General features: G+C 42.7%; 1 pseudogene; it reads left to right on the forward strand.

Annotated features, from left to right (window-relative positions):
• The first annotated feature begins 2,024 nt into the window (after positions 1-2,024).
• On the forward strand, positions 2,025-9,827 carry LOC139312928 (vomeronasal type-2 receptor 26-like; annotated as a pseudogene).
• Positions 9,828-11,898: the final 2,071 nt, after the last annotated feature.

Below are 11,898 nucleotides of genomic sequence, written 5' to 3' on the forward strand. Positions count from 1 at the left end.
TGGATCCATCTTCCAGGTAACCTTGACCAGCCAAGAGGGACATGGATCTAGTTCACAAGTGGTCACATCTACATCCCAAGGACTCTGTTGACTTCCTTGGGCTCAACAATGTCAAACTGTTCCTAGATAATTGGGTAAATCCTTTCCCCACCATCTCCAGAGGATCTACACCATGCTTGGCCTCCAACTGGGAACAGATCCAGTTTTATCAACCAGATGCATAGAGAATTCCTGTCAGATCTATGTATCTGCCATTCTTCATGGAACAAGGGGGGGATTTGGAGTTGTCACATTTAGTTCTTTTCCTATGTATCATAAGTATCCAATTTCTTGCCTGATCCTCTTTGTATAAACTTTACCCTGATTTATAACCATTGCCTGGTCCCAGGAATGCCTGGAGAATTCTCACACCTCTAGAAATGAAAGGGAAGATGGGGGGGCAGTGGATTGTAAAATGACCGTGAGAAGCTTGTTGTGACCCCGACTCCCGAGCCTGTCCTAAAAGAGGAAGAGGACTCAGAAGGTGATGGGGAGGAACTGACAAGGCCTCCCTCTCCAGGACCCTCCTCTCTGGCAATGCCTCAGGTTCCATCTGAAGGCCAAGAGGAACAGCCTGGGATATGCCAGGAAGAAAGCATATCAGAACAACAACAGATAGGGAGGGAGGATGATGAATCCTGATCCCAGGCAGTGTTGGAGGGAGAAGTGTGCACAGCAACGAAAGAGGCGTGGGAGGGCCAGAGATTGAGCTGAGTCACTGAGCCACACCCCACAAGGAATAAAAGTGGGTGTGATTGCTCTTCAGCCTTTGTGATGGTCAAAGTTAAAAACCTGAGAGTCACATCGTGTTACCTGAAATCTGGCTTGTGCATATTTGGGCTGGACCTTGGCTAATTCTTGCTTCGTGGATTATTTTTTGCTACTGAACCGGACTGAGGATAAACTCTTTCTTGCTAACTGTGAATGGAAACTGACTTGGCAGGCATTTCGCAGTTTACTGCCAAAACTCTTATCTGCAAGAGTTTCTAGTCTGATTGCTTAATAAAATCTTGGCAGGCGTGCCTGGTGGTGTGTTTGCCTGTGTGGGGAAGGGGGACAGAACAAAGCTCTTCATATCTGTTTGTCAGAGAGGCTGGTGCAATTCATATTCACACCAGCAGATTGGTCATAATCCATATCAGAAGGTAGGGAGGGGGTTCCTAATTTCCTTTATCCTGAACTGCATGCCCTGAGGGACCCCAGAGCCTGCTTTGAGTTCTGACTAGCTTTCATCCCTTTCAATAAAAGGTTCCTTTTGAAATACAAAGTTCTCAAGAGTTTGTACTTTCTTGGAAGTGGGAGGGGGGAGGGAGAAGCTGGTGCTCATAATTCCTCTGTGAGGCCTGAAGGAAAACCTACATGTGAGGCTTACTCAGAAGGTTCTGGATAATCTTTAAAAAGACGATAGGGTATCACTCAGTGCAATAAGAAGTGCAATACGAATGGATAAATATTTATTTTATTTTATTTTATTTTATTTTATTTTGAATTTGTATACCGCCCTTCTCCCTGAGGACTCAGGGCGGTGAACAGCCAAGTAAAAACATCAAGTACAAATATTAAAATACAATTAAAATATACATATATAAATTTGGCCCCATTAATTAAAAACAATAAACAAAACACTTAAAAACACTTAAAAAATTAGGCCAGCCCGGCCTGCTGGAAAAGGAAGGTTTTAAGGGCACGGCGGAAGGCACCGAGGTCTTGGATTCTCCTTATCTCTGGAGGCAATTGATTCCAGAGGGTAGGTGCCCCCACAGAGAAGGCCCTCCCCCTGGGGGTCACCAGCCTACACTGTTTGGCTGATGGCACCCCGAGGAGGCCCTCTCTGTGGGAGCGCACAGGTCGATGGGAGATCGTCGGTGGCAGCAGGCGGTCTCGAAGATAGCTAGGCCCTATGCCATGGAGCGCTTTAAAGGTGATAACCAACACCTTGAAGCGCACCCGGAAGACCACTGGGACATTTTGTGGCTTATACTGCCATGAGGTAGGCCTTAATAGAAGCTCTAGCTCAGATAGGTCAAACACAAGGCCCGTGCATGCATAGGAGGTGAGGAGTGCACAGGGGTCAATGGTCTGGCAGTAGCCACAGCCTCCTGGAGCCCACTGGGCTCCACATCCCATGCTGTGCAGTTGAGTCCAAACACTGGGAATGCCAGGCTGGCCATCCAAGCAGCAGGTGGTGGCAGAGGCATAGAGGAGGCAAGTGATCTGGCCTGCTGAATGCACTGGCGGCTGCCCATTGACCCACCCATTCTTGTCCTACCATTTGTTTTTGCTTGCCCATGGCCATCCTGGCTGAGACATAGCAGCCAGCCACATGGCCACCTTGCAGGCCAAATCTCATTCCACCCTCCATGCATCTGCTTCCACCTACTGTTGGTGCTGCCACCACAGGGCTCAGCCCATGCCATCCAAATCTCCTACTCCAGCTCCGCCAGAAACGTGGGACAAGCAACCTGCCCACCATCCCACACACAATGCCCTAGTTTGTGCAAATATCCTGAGAAACTTCATCAAATTACATTTCTGGTTTGTGCCATTATACCCAAGTAGCACTCCTATTATCTGACCCAACTAGGGCATAAGCCAGAATCCACCTTGTGTGCAGGGGTCACTTTCATGTAGGTCAACTACACAGCTTCCCCATGACTCCATCTGCTCTGTGAATTACAAGAAGAGACACCAACATGTTTTCCATTCTGCTGCATGAAGAGAAGCTGTTGCTAAGGGGAGAGGACAGTGGTAGGCAAACTTGGCTCTTTCACACCCTGTGGACTTCAACTGGGATAAGACAATGGCCTTTCCCTGCAATTATCAGAAGAACAGTCATTCTTCATGTGTCCCCTGTGGATTTCTAGACACAAAGATCTTCCAGGATAAAACCTGCTTTAAAAAACATCTCTGAGTTCACCAGATGGAGGGCAGAACATGTCACGTGAGCCTGTCTTGCAAAGAGCTCACTCCTGGGTTTGAAGAGACTCACATGCCTTTGTTCTCTCTATGGTCACAGCCCAAACACAGGTAAAAGGAATAATTTTTGATATAAAGTTATTTTGAGGCCATCCAGGTAGCACAGGTGGTGTCTGATCTGCTAAAGTTCCAGTGAGATTTCAGGAGCAACTTTTAAATCAGTTTCTGCATAAACCTTGATTTCTGTTCTAGGAGGGAAGGTGATAAGAATGAAAGGGCAGGAGTCATGCAACTGTTGATCCTGATGCTCGTCTGGCTCCTGGCTCCAACTACAGCAAAGAGGCTGCAAACCATGTGTGTGTTCAAGGATTATATCGATTTAAAGGAGAGCTACTATAGGCCTGGTGATCTCATTATTGGTGGGAATTTGCCCTTGGGAACCATTTTAGAGTCTCCTATCCTAGAGTTTAATACAGTGAATCATCATCTACAGAATGTGTAAGTCTCAACTGGAGGTGAAACATGCAGATAATTATTTTCTTTGCTTTAAATTCAGAAATACTACTTCTAGTGCTTTGAACTGTCCTGGTGTAGTGCACATGTTGCACTTTTCTCGATAAAATAGCAAGCTTTTCAAATAGGCTGGAATTCTCAATCTCTTCATCAGGAAGATGATAAACAAGAAAAATAAAAATGGAAGCTGTCCTGGCCTAGTGAAGAAGTCGAATTATAATAATAATCTGAAAAGTAACTTGTGGATAATAACTCAAAAAGAAGCTCAATCCTCTTCCAGTGTTCAGGAGTTACAAAAATCCCTCTCAGTTTAGGAATCAGCATTGCTGATGAATCCTTCAGTAAATCTATGAGGAGACCCCACTGTAGTCCTGTGCTCAGCAATCTTTACCACACCTGTAGAAGCTGCTCCAGGAGAGACCTTAAATACTTACGGCGAAAGGGAAGCTGTTGGAAAGGATTTCAGCCACTGGAGCAAAGTCAATATGGCAGGGATGATAGAGAGTATAAAACAGTCCATAATATCTATGGAAAGGCTTTTCTTCTTTCTCACAAAATCATCCAAGTTTAGCCAAGGGTAATCCTTTGAAAAAAAAACCCAAAACAATGAAATTTGGGAGTTTCTGCCCCCAAAAGTCCCCCCAAACAGTGAAGCAAATTCTACAACCATGCACAAGCTTTCCTGTAATGTTCTCCAATGTTTTTCTTACTACAGATTCCTCACCAGTTACTACCAGCAGTTCCTTGCATTGATGTTTGCTGTCTCCGGGGTCAATAATAATTTTCTTTTGCTCCCCAACATCACCCTTGGCTTCCACATCTACCGCCATTCCCAGAGGGAGATTGAGATTTCCTTAAACAGCTTCTCCATGCTCTCCTCACAAGGCCAAGTGGTTCTAGGGTACAAATGTCACCTGCAGGACACTCTGCTGTCCATCATTGGTGGTCTCAGTGCCAAGTCCTCAAGGTTGATGGCCTCCATTTTCAGCATTCTTAAGGTCCCACAGGTAAGAGAGCTCCACTGGATACAATATGGAGTAGAGAGAGATCAAAATCACACAGAGAAGCCAAAGATGGAACTAAAAGTAGGTTTTTTTGGAGGGACATATAATAAGCTTTTGACTCTTAGATTATTCTTTATTAAAGGGTAGCCATCATTTTAGTGCCATTTATTCTCTGTATCAGGTTGTTGGTTTCTTCTCTTGTCTTCTGACAACCAATAAAAATGCCTAAATAGGGAAGAAGATGAAGTTTGCCAGTCAAAGTGAGTCAGCCTGATTGGAGAGCTATCAACCACACAATGGTCACTACTAAAGTCAATATATATATATATATATTGAAGACCCTGTTGTTCCGCCAGGCCGGGCTATCAACTTAATAATTTTAAATTGGGGTATTTTAAATTTTTGGGGTTTTAAATCGGCCAAATTTATTTAATTATTTTAATTTTTAATTATTGTTGTGTCTTGTGTTTTTAAATTGGCTGTACACCGCCCTGAGTCCTTCGGGAGAAGGGCGGTATAGAAATAAAATTATTATTATTTATTATTATTAATAAAAAATGTTATTAGATTAAGGAGAGATGAAGGAATATATCATAAGTAGAATGGTAGAATGTCACTCTGAAAAAATGCTTAAGAAGAAATTATACTCTTTTTGTGTATATGTTGTATAAATGTTTGCTGTGTATATGTTACGTATGTCTTTTTTAATATTTATATTCAATAAAAACTACTTTTTATTTAAAAAAAAAACTTTTACTTTGTCTTTGAAAAAAGAATCTCTTTTTCTCCAGCTCGGTGTTGGCTTTGAGTTCTCTCAGAGAGAGAGAAGAGTTTATCCTTCCTTCTTCCAGATTAATCCCAAGGAATCTCTTCAGTATGTGGGTTTAGTCCAGCTGCTCCTGTATTTCCACTGGAACTGGGTTGGTCTTATGGCCCCTGAAGATGACAGAGGAGAACATTTCATCTCAACTCTGACACCAATGCTCCAGGAGAAGGAGATCTGCCTGGCCTTCACTGAAATTGGATAATGTTAAACTCACTGAGAAAAAATTTGTTCTCTATTTCCGCACCTGGTCTAAAGCAGAAGTGTTTATTCTGTATGCAGACTTAGCTGTTACTCTCACTGTAATAGGGGTGATACAGTTATTTGAAGATATCTTGAAAGTATCATTTAGGAAAGTTTGTATCTTTACTTCCCATTGGAAAGTTGGCATGGAAGAATCTGAATACTCATTGCAATTTATAAAGCATTTGCATGGGGTCTTGCATTTTAGGGACCACTCCAGGGATGTCTCAGAATTCAGCCACTTCCTCCTGTCTTTAGACCCCTTGAACCCCCAAGGAGATGTCTTTCTCCCTGTATGGTGGGAATTTGTCTTTCGCTGCAAGATCCATAAATCAGGAAAGATCCCTCCAAAGGGGAAAAAACAATGTACAGGAAAGGAGAATGTGCAGAATCTGCCCAATTACACTTTTGAACAAAGAATGACAGGAGAAAGTTACAATATCTACAATGCTGTTTATGCTCTGGCACACGCTTTGCATGCAATGGATGGATCCAGAGTTCGACCGACCATGATGAGGCTTGGAAAGAGGATCTCAGATGTCCAGTCATGGCAGGTAATACCAGTGGTTTTTGACTCAAGTCTACAGACACTTAGATCAGATGCTCTCCATATGAATTTCTTCAGTTCCTGATTAAATGTCTGTGTACTTCCATTCCAATTTATCTGAGACCCTGCCCCTTTTTTTAGTTTACCATTTGTTGTGCTACTCAGCTTACTGTGTGAAAAGAGCTTCTGATTAAGAATGGATGGAAACTAACCAAGGAGAGAAGCAACCTAGAATTTAGGAGAAATTTCTTAAGGAAGGGTTTACCTTTAGAGGTCATGGGTGCCCCATTGAAAAAGAGACAGGATAGTCTCTTGTCTGAAACTGTAGAGGGTCTGTTGCTTGAGCAGGGGGTTGGACTAGACGACCTCCAATGTCCCTTCCAATACTGTGAATCTGTTTCTATGACAACCACAGCACAGAGCAAGATTCAAAGTGGTCCTAAGGGGTTCCTGGTTTGAAATTCATCAGAATTTTCTGCATCAAAGGCTAAAATGTTGGACCTCTCTGACTAGTGATGTGACCAACCAGGTCAGATGCTTCCTTCCACATGGCCCAGTAGATCAAGACCGGTTCCTGCATTGTGCTGCCTTTGACAATGAGCCAGAGAAAATCAGTGGAATTTTCCATGCTTCTGATAGAAATAATTTATTCATTTCAAACATTCATTTATCAGATAACAAGAACTTGGGCAAAACAAACTATTGGAAAGTGCATGGAGCCAAGTCTCACAAGAGGAAAAGCCTAAAATTAAATTTAGATTGTGGAACTAAAATTCTGTTTTGATCAAATTGGAGTTGGAAATCATGCCCAATGATAAAGGGGAAACTTTTAGTTTCAGAGTTAAATATACCTGATTCCTCAGATCACCACCAAAAGATGGAAATAGCTTCTCAAATATAAATTCATCTTCTCAAGATGGCCATTATGTGATATAGAAGCCATGATGTTCCATTTGTAGCTCTAGCCCAAATACTCCAATTTCTGAAGGTCTCCTTTCTTTCAGATTCTTGCCTATTTGAGGAATGTGCAGTTCAACAACAGTGCTGGAGAGGAAGTCTCCTTCTCAGAAGATGGACTTGGGTCTGCTCGTTATGATCTTCTCAACTGGGTTTTCCTCCCCAATCAATCTTTTGTCCCCATGAAAGTTGGGCAAGTAAATCCTGAGGCTCCCCCAGGCCATGATTTCACCATTAACTCTGATGGAATTGTCTGGGCCACAAAGGTGAGCCGCAAGGAAATGTTGTAAGTTCAGAGAAAGATTCATTCTATTTTATTTATTTATTTATTTCGTCAAGCATGTATTTTATGACAGATAGAAGTGTAAACATAATTATAAATACATGAAAAGGATACAAATATAAGAAAACATTAGGACGGTAGGCATGCTGGTGCACTTATGCATGCCCCATATCCCTTTTAGGAATGGGGTGAGGTCTACAGTAGACAATCTAAGGTTAAAGTTTTGGGGATTTGGGGAAGAAACCACAGAGTCAGGTAGTGCATTGCAGGAGTTGACAACTCTGTTACTGAAGTTGTATTTTCTGCAATCTCTTCTCTTCTCTTCCTGAGATGCAGAACATCATCCTATCTTGAAAAATAATCAACTGAGTCAGAAATCATGGCAATCATTTGGTGAAAAATCTGCTTTGCGTGTAACATGTTTAAGGTCTGATTTGTGTCTGATTCCACAAAGGGTTAGGCTTGGGAACAACATCTGCTTGAAACGCAGGATGCAATTATGGCAACCAACAGTGATTTCTATGGACCATTTCCATTCAGTTGTATCCTCATTAAAAATGCTCTCGTCCCATCACAAGTCTTCCTCTGCAGGCTGAGATTCCAGATCCAATCTCCCACATCCATGGGTGTGTGAAGAATGCCACTGGCCTGATTACCTCAGGGCTGTTCTTGATTTCTGATAGATAGTGGCAATCTATTTCATTAGAAGAGAATCTGAACATAGAAGTGGGAATAAGGAAGGGAAATAGGAATGGGGAAAGAATGAATGCAGTTTATTGCTTAGCTCATCTCAAGTATTTCTCTTTTCTCTTTCAGAAGGTGCCCTTTGCCAGGTGTGGCATGAAGAGGTGCCATGCAGGAGAGAGGAGAAGAGTTCCAGAGGGAAAGCAGGTTTGCTGCTACCAGTGTGATGCTTGTCCAGAAGGGACAATTTCTAATCAGACAGGTAGACTAGACTTCAAATGTAAATCTTCCAGTAGCAAAGAAGACATTCATTAAGTCATTTCTTTTGTTCTTCTTATCATTTTTTATGAGATTGAGATAAAATCATATCTCTCAGCAAAACCTTTCAGTTCACACATCTAAACTGCCCTGGCCACAGAAATAGACCTGCCAGGGAAAGCGGACATTCATCTATCTATGTCTCTTGGATAGAGCAGGTGGGAGGGAAAAAATGTCTAAATGAACAGATTGAGATACAAAGCAGAAAGGTTAAGGCAGGGATAATATACACACAAGCAAAACAGGAACATTCCTGGATATCAGATCTATCAGTCTCGTGTCGGTTCCATTATAAAATGGGAGAAAAAAACAGGCAGTAATCTCAGACTGGAAGCCAGATTACTCATAGGCACAGTGAATGGATATCTGGAACTGAACAAAACCTTGTCTCTGGCTAATCTGCCCCCAGGATCATCATAAATGAAGGATGATTTGCTCTTTTTGATGCCCCATAAATAGCACAGGGAGGTTATTTTATTACTCCCTTTGTAGGTAGGTCAGCAGCAGAAAGACAACACTCCTATGATTTATGCAGGAGGGAAAATGTGCATGATAATTGCTCAAGAAATGCTTAGACAAAGAATTTTGATTTCAGATGCAGCTCACTGTGAACCCTGCCCAGAAGACCAATTTCCCAACAAGGACAAGGACCAATGCATTCCCAAGAAGATCCACTTCCTTTCCTATCAAGACACCCTGTGATACACTTTAGTTTTTCTTGCTCTTTTCCTCTCTCTGATCACTTCTGCAGTCCTGGTGGTTTTCTATAAACATCACGACACACCGATTGTCAAGGCCAACAACCGAGATCTCACCTACATCCTGCTGGTCTCCCTCCTGCTCTGCTTCCTCTCCTCCTTCCTATTCATTGGTCAACCAGGGAAGATCACCTGTCTCTTCCGACAATCTGCCTTTGCCATTCTCTTCTCTCTTGCAGTTTCCTCTGTATTGGCAAAAACTGTCATGGTAGTTCTGGCCTTCATGGCCACCAAGCCTGGGAACAAGACAAGGAAACTCTTAGGAAAACCACTGACCAACTCTATTGTCTTAGCGTGTCCCCTGATCCAAGCACTTCTTTGCGCCACCTGGCTGGGAACCTCGCCTCCATTTCCCAGCTGTGACTTTCACTCCTTGTTTGGAGAAATCATCTTGGAATGTAAGCAAGGCTCAACTGTAATGTTTTACGGTGTCCTCTCTTACCTAGGACTTTTGGCCCTTGTCAGTTTCACAGTGGCATTTCTAGCTAGGAAATTGCCTGATAGTTTCAACGAAGCCAAGTTCATTACTTTTAGCATGCTGGTCTTTTGCAGTGTTTGGATCTCCTTCCTCCCTACCTACCTGAGCACCAAAGGGAAGTCCATGGTGGCCGTGGAGATCTTCTCCATTTTGGCCTCTGGAACTGCTCTCTTGGCCTGTATCTTTTTCCCCAAATGCTACATTATTCTACTGAGGCCAGATCTGAATTGTAGAGAAAATATAGTAAGGAACAAGAATTTCTAAGTAATTCATGGATTGGCCTCATTTATATTTCTCTTTGAGGCATGTTTAGAATGTGATAGTTTTTTTCAACAAAATGTTGACAGGAAGGCAGAATGTATCCAGTGAAGAACTCCTTACCAAGTCCTGCAGCTGCTTACAATTTAGCTTTGGTCGGCAACTTTCATCCAGTCTTTGCTGATCATGTTTTCAAAGTGTCCTCAGTGATGTCCAGTGCTCTGGTTTGATGGAAGCTTGTTCTTATATTTATGTTTATTATTGCAAGTTTTCTCATTTTATTCCTTTTAATTTAGTTCATTCATTAAGTTAATATTTTTTCATGGATAGATTCAGTATTAGTGTCTTTAAGCAAATATGGTTGTTTCCAGTGGTGGGTTGCTACCGGTTCGCACTGCTTTGGGAGGACCGGTAGCCATAAATTGGCGAGAGTCGCAGAACTGGTATTAATTGCTGGCTGGCCATGCCCCCAAACTGGGGAGTGACCCAGTCACTTCCTTTTCCTCCTTACCACCCGGGCGGCTTGCCTGCCTAAACTGCCTTCCCACGTGGTGCCTGCCCTGCGCCCCAACTGAGCTGACGCCTCCTGCCTATAGGTAAGTCGCGCTAACCCCCCCAGAGCATGCTGTGCCACCCCCACTGGGCTCATGACCTTACCTTCCCTGCCCCTTACAGGAGTACCCCCCCCCGCGCCCTGTTTTTGCTCCCAGGGGCTGCAGGGAGGCTTGCTAAGGCCAAAATGGGGCATGAGGGGGGTGCCTAGCAAGACTCCCTGCAGTCCCCTGGAAGCAAAAATGGGCTGCCGGGTGGGGGGGAGGCCTCAAGGGAGAAAGAAACAAAGAAATCCTCACTGTTTAGGGAGATCCCCAGGTGCACTGAGCTTGAGTTGAGAGTTTATTGTAAGTCCTGCACTAGCTGTCTTTGCTCAGGCTAAGCTACAAAACGTTTTTCCTCACTGTTTGGGGATCCCCACATGCACTGAGCTTGAGTTGAGAGCTTATTGTTAAGTGGCTGCTAGCTATCCTTGCTCAGGCTAAGCTAATCAATAGTGGAGCTCTAAAAATGCCAGATTATCAATGGGCATGTTCTGAGTTTCAAAATGCCTGGCTTTTCTTCCTCCTACCAAAGACCTTCTGGGGTTCTTCACAGAAAGGGAGAAAGGAGAAAGGGAGGGAGAAAGAGAGAGAGAGAGAGAGAGAGACAGAGAGAGAGACAGAGAGAGAGAGAGAGACAGAGAGAGGGAGAGAGAGAAGAAAGAAAGACACAAAGAAAGAAAGAGAAAGAAAAAGAAAAAGGAAGGGAGAGAGAGAATGCAGGTATCTCTTAACAGAGGCTTGAACTTGCCTGAAATTAGATCAAGCCCTTCATCACTCAACCCAATGTATCAGATTAAATTGTTATTGAATTATTTTTGGTATATATACTACATTTTCTTGTGTAATTTAGTTATAGTGTAAAACTAGTCTATTATGTCTCAAAATAAAAGGGAGATCAAAAATCCAATTAGTGCCATGTAAATTCTGGAATCCCCAAAGATCTTTCCCATTGTATTTATTAAACAAATTTATATAGCTACCCAACTCATATATAGTGACTTTATCACTTTCATGTTCCTTTCATGTAGTTCTCAATGTGTCAATCTCCTTGCTACCCTATTTCCTCCACCAAAATTCTATTATAAATAATATTACCACACATTACAGTTCTAATTTTGTGTATGTGCACCAGTAATTTTCAGAAAAAGATTTATTCCTCTCCTACATAGTTATTTAGCTTCATATGTCAGTTTACTTTTACCATTAAAAAAATGTTTTGTTGCATTATATGACTGTAAAGCCTTTTAGCAGTTTCATGTAACAGGAAATATCCAGTAACAATTTTGAAAGTAGTTGTCGTAGCCACAAACACCCTCCCCCCAAAAAGACAGAGAAAGAGAGAGAGAAAGAGGAAGGAAGGGAGGGGGGGGAACTCTGTGCTATTATTTTTAATTGTTCCATTATTTATCACGTGTTAATATTTTACACTGTCCCTACACCTAGAATGATTTTACTGCCTTTCTTTTGCCCAGGGCTACCAC

Source organism: Pituophis catenifer, unplaced genomic scaffold (assembly GCF_029215685.1).
Source record: "Pituophis catenifer annectens isolate HBS135680 unplaced genomic scaffold, rPitCat1.0.hap2 SCAF_1, whole genome shotgun sequence".
In the NCBI taxonomy this organism is placed as follows: Eukaryota; Metazoa; Chordata; class Lepidosauria; order Squamata; family Colubridae; genus Pituophis; species Pituophis catenifer.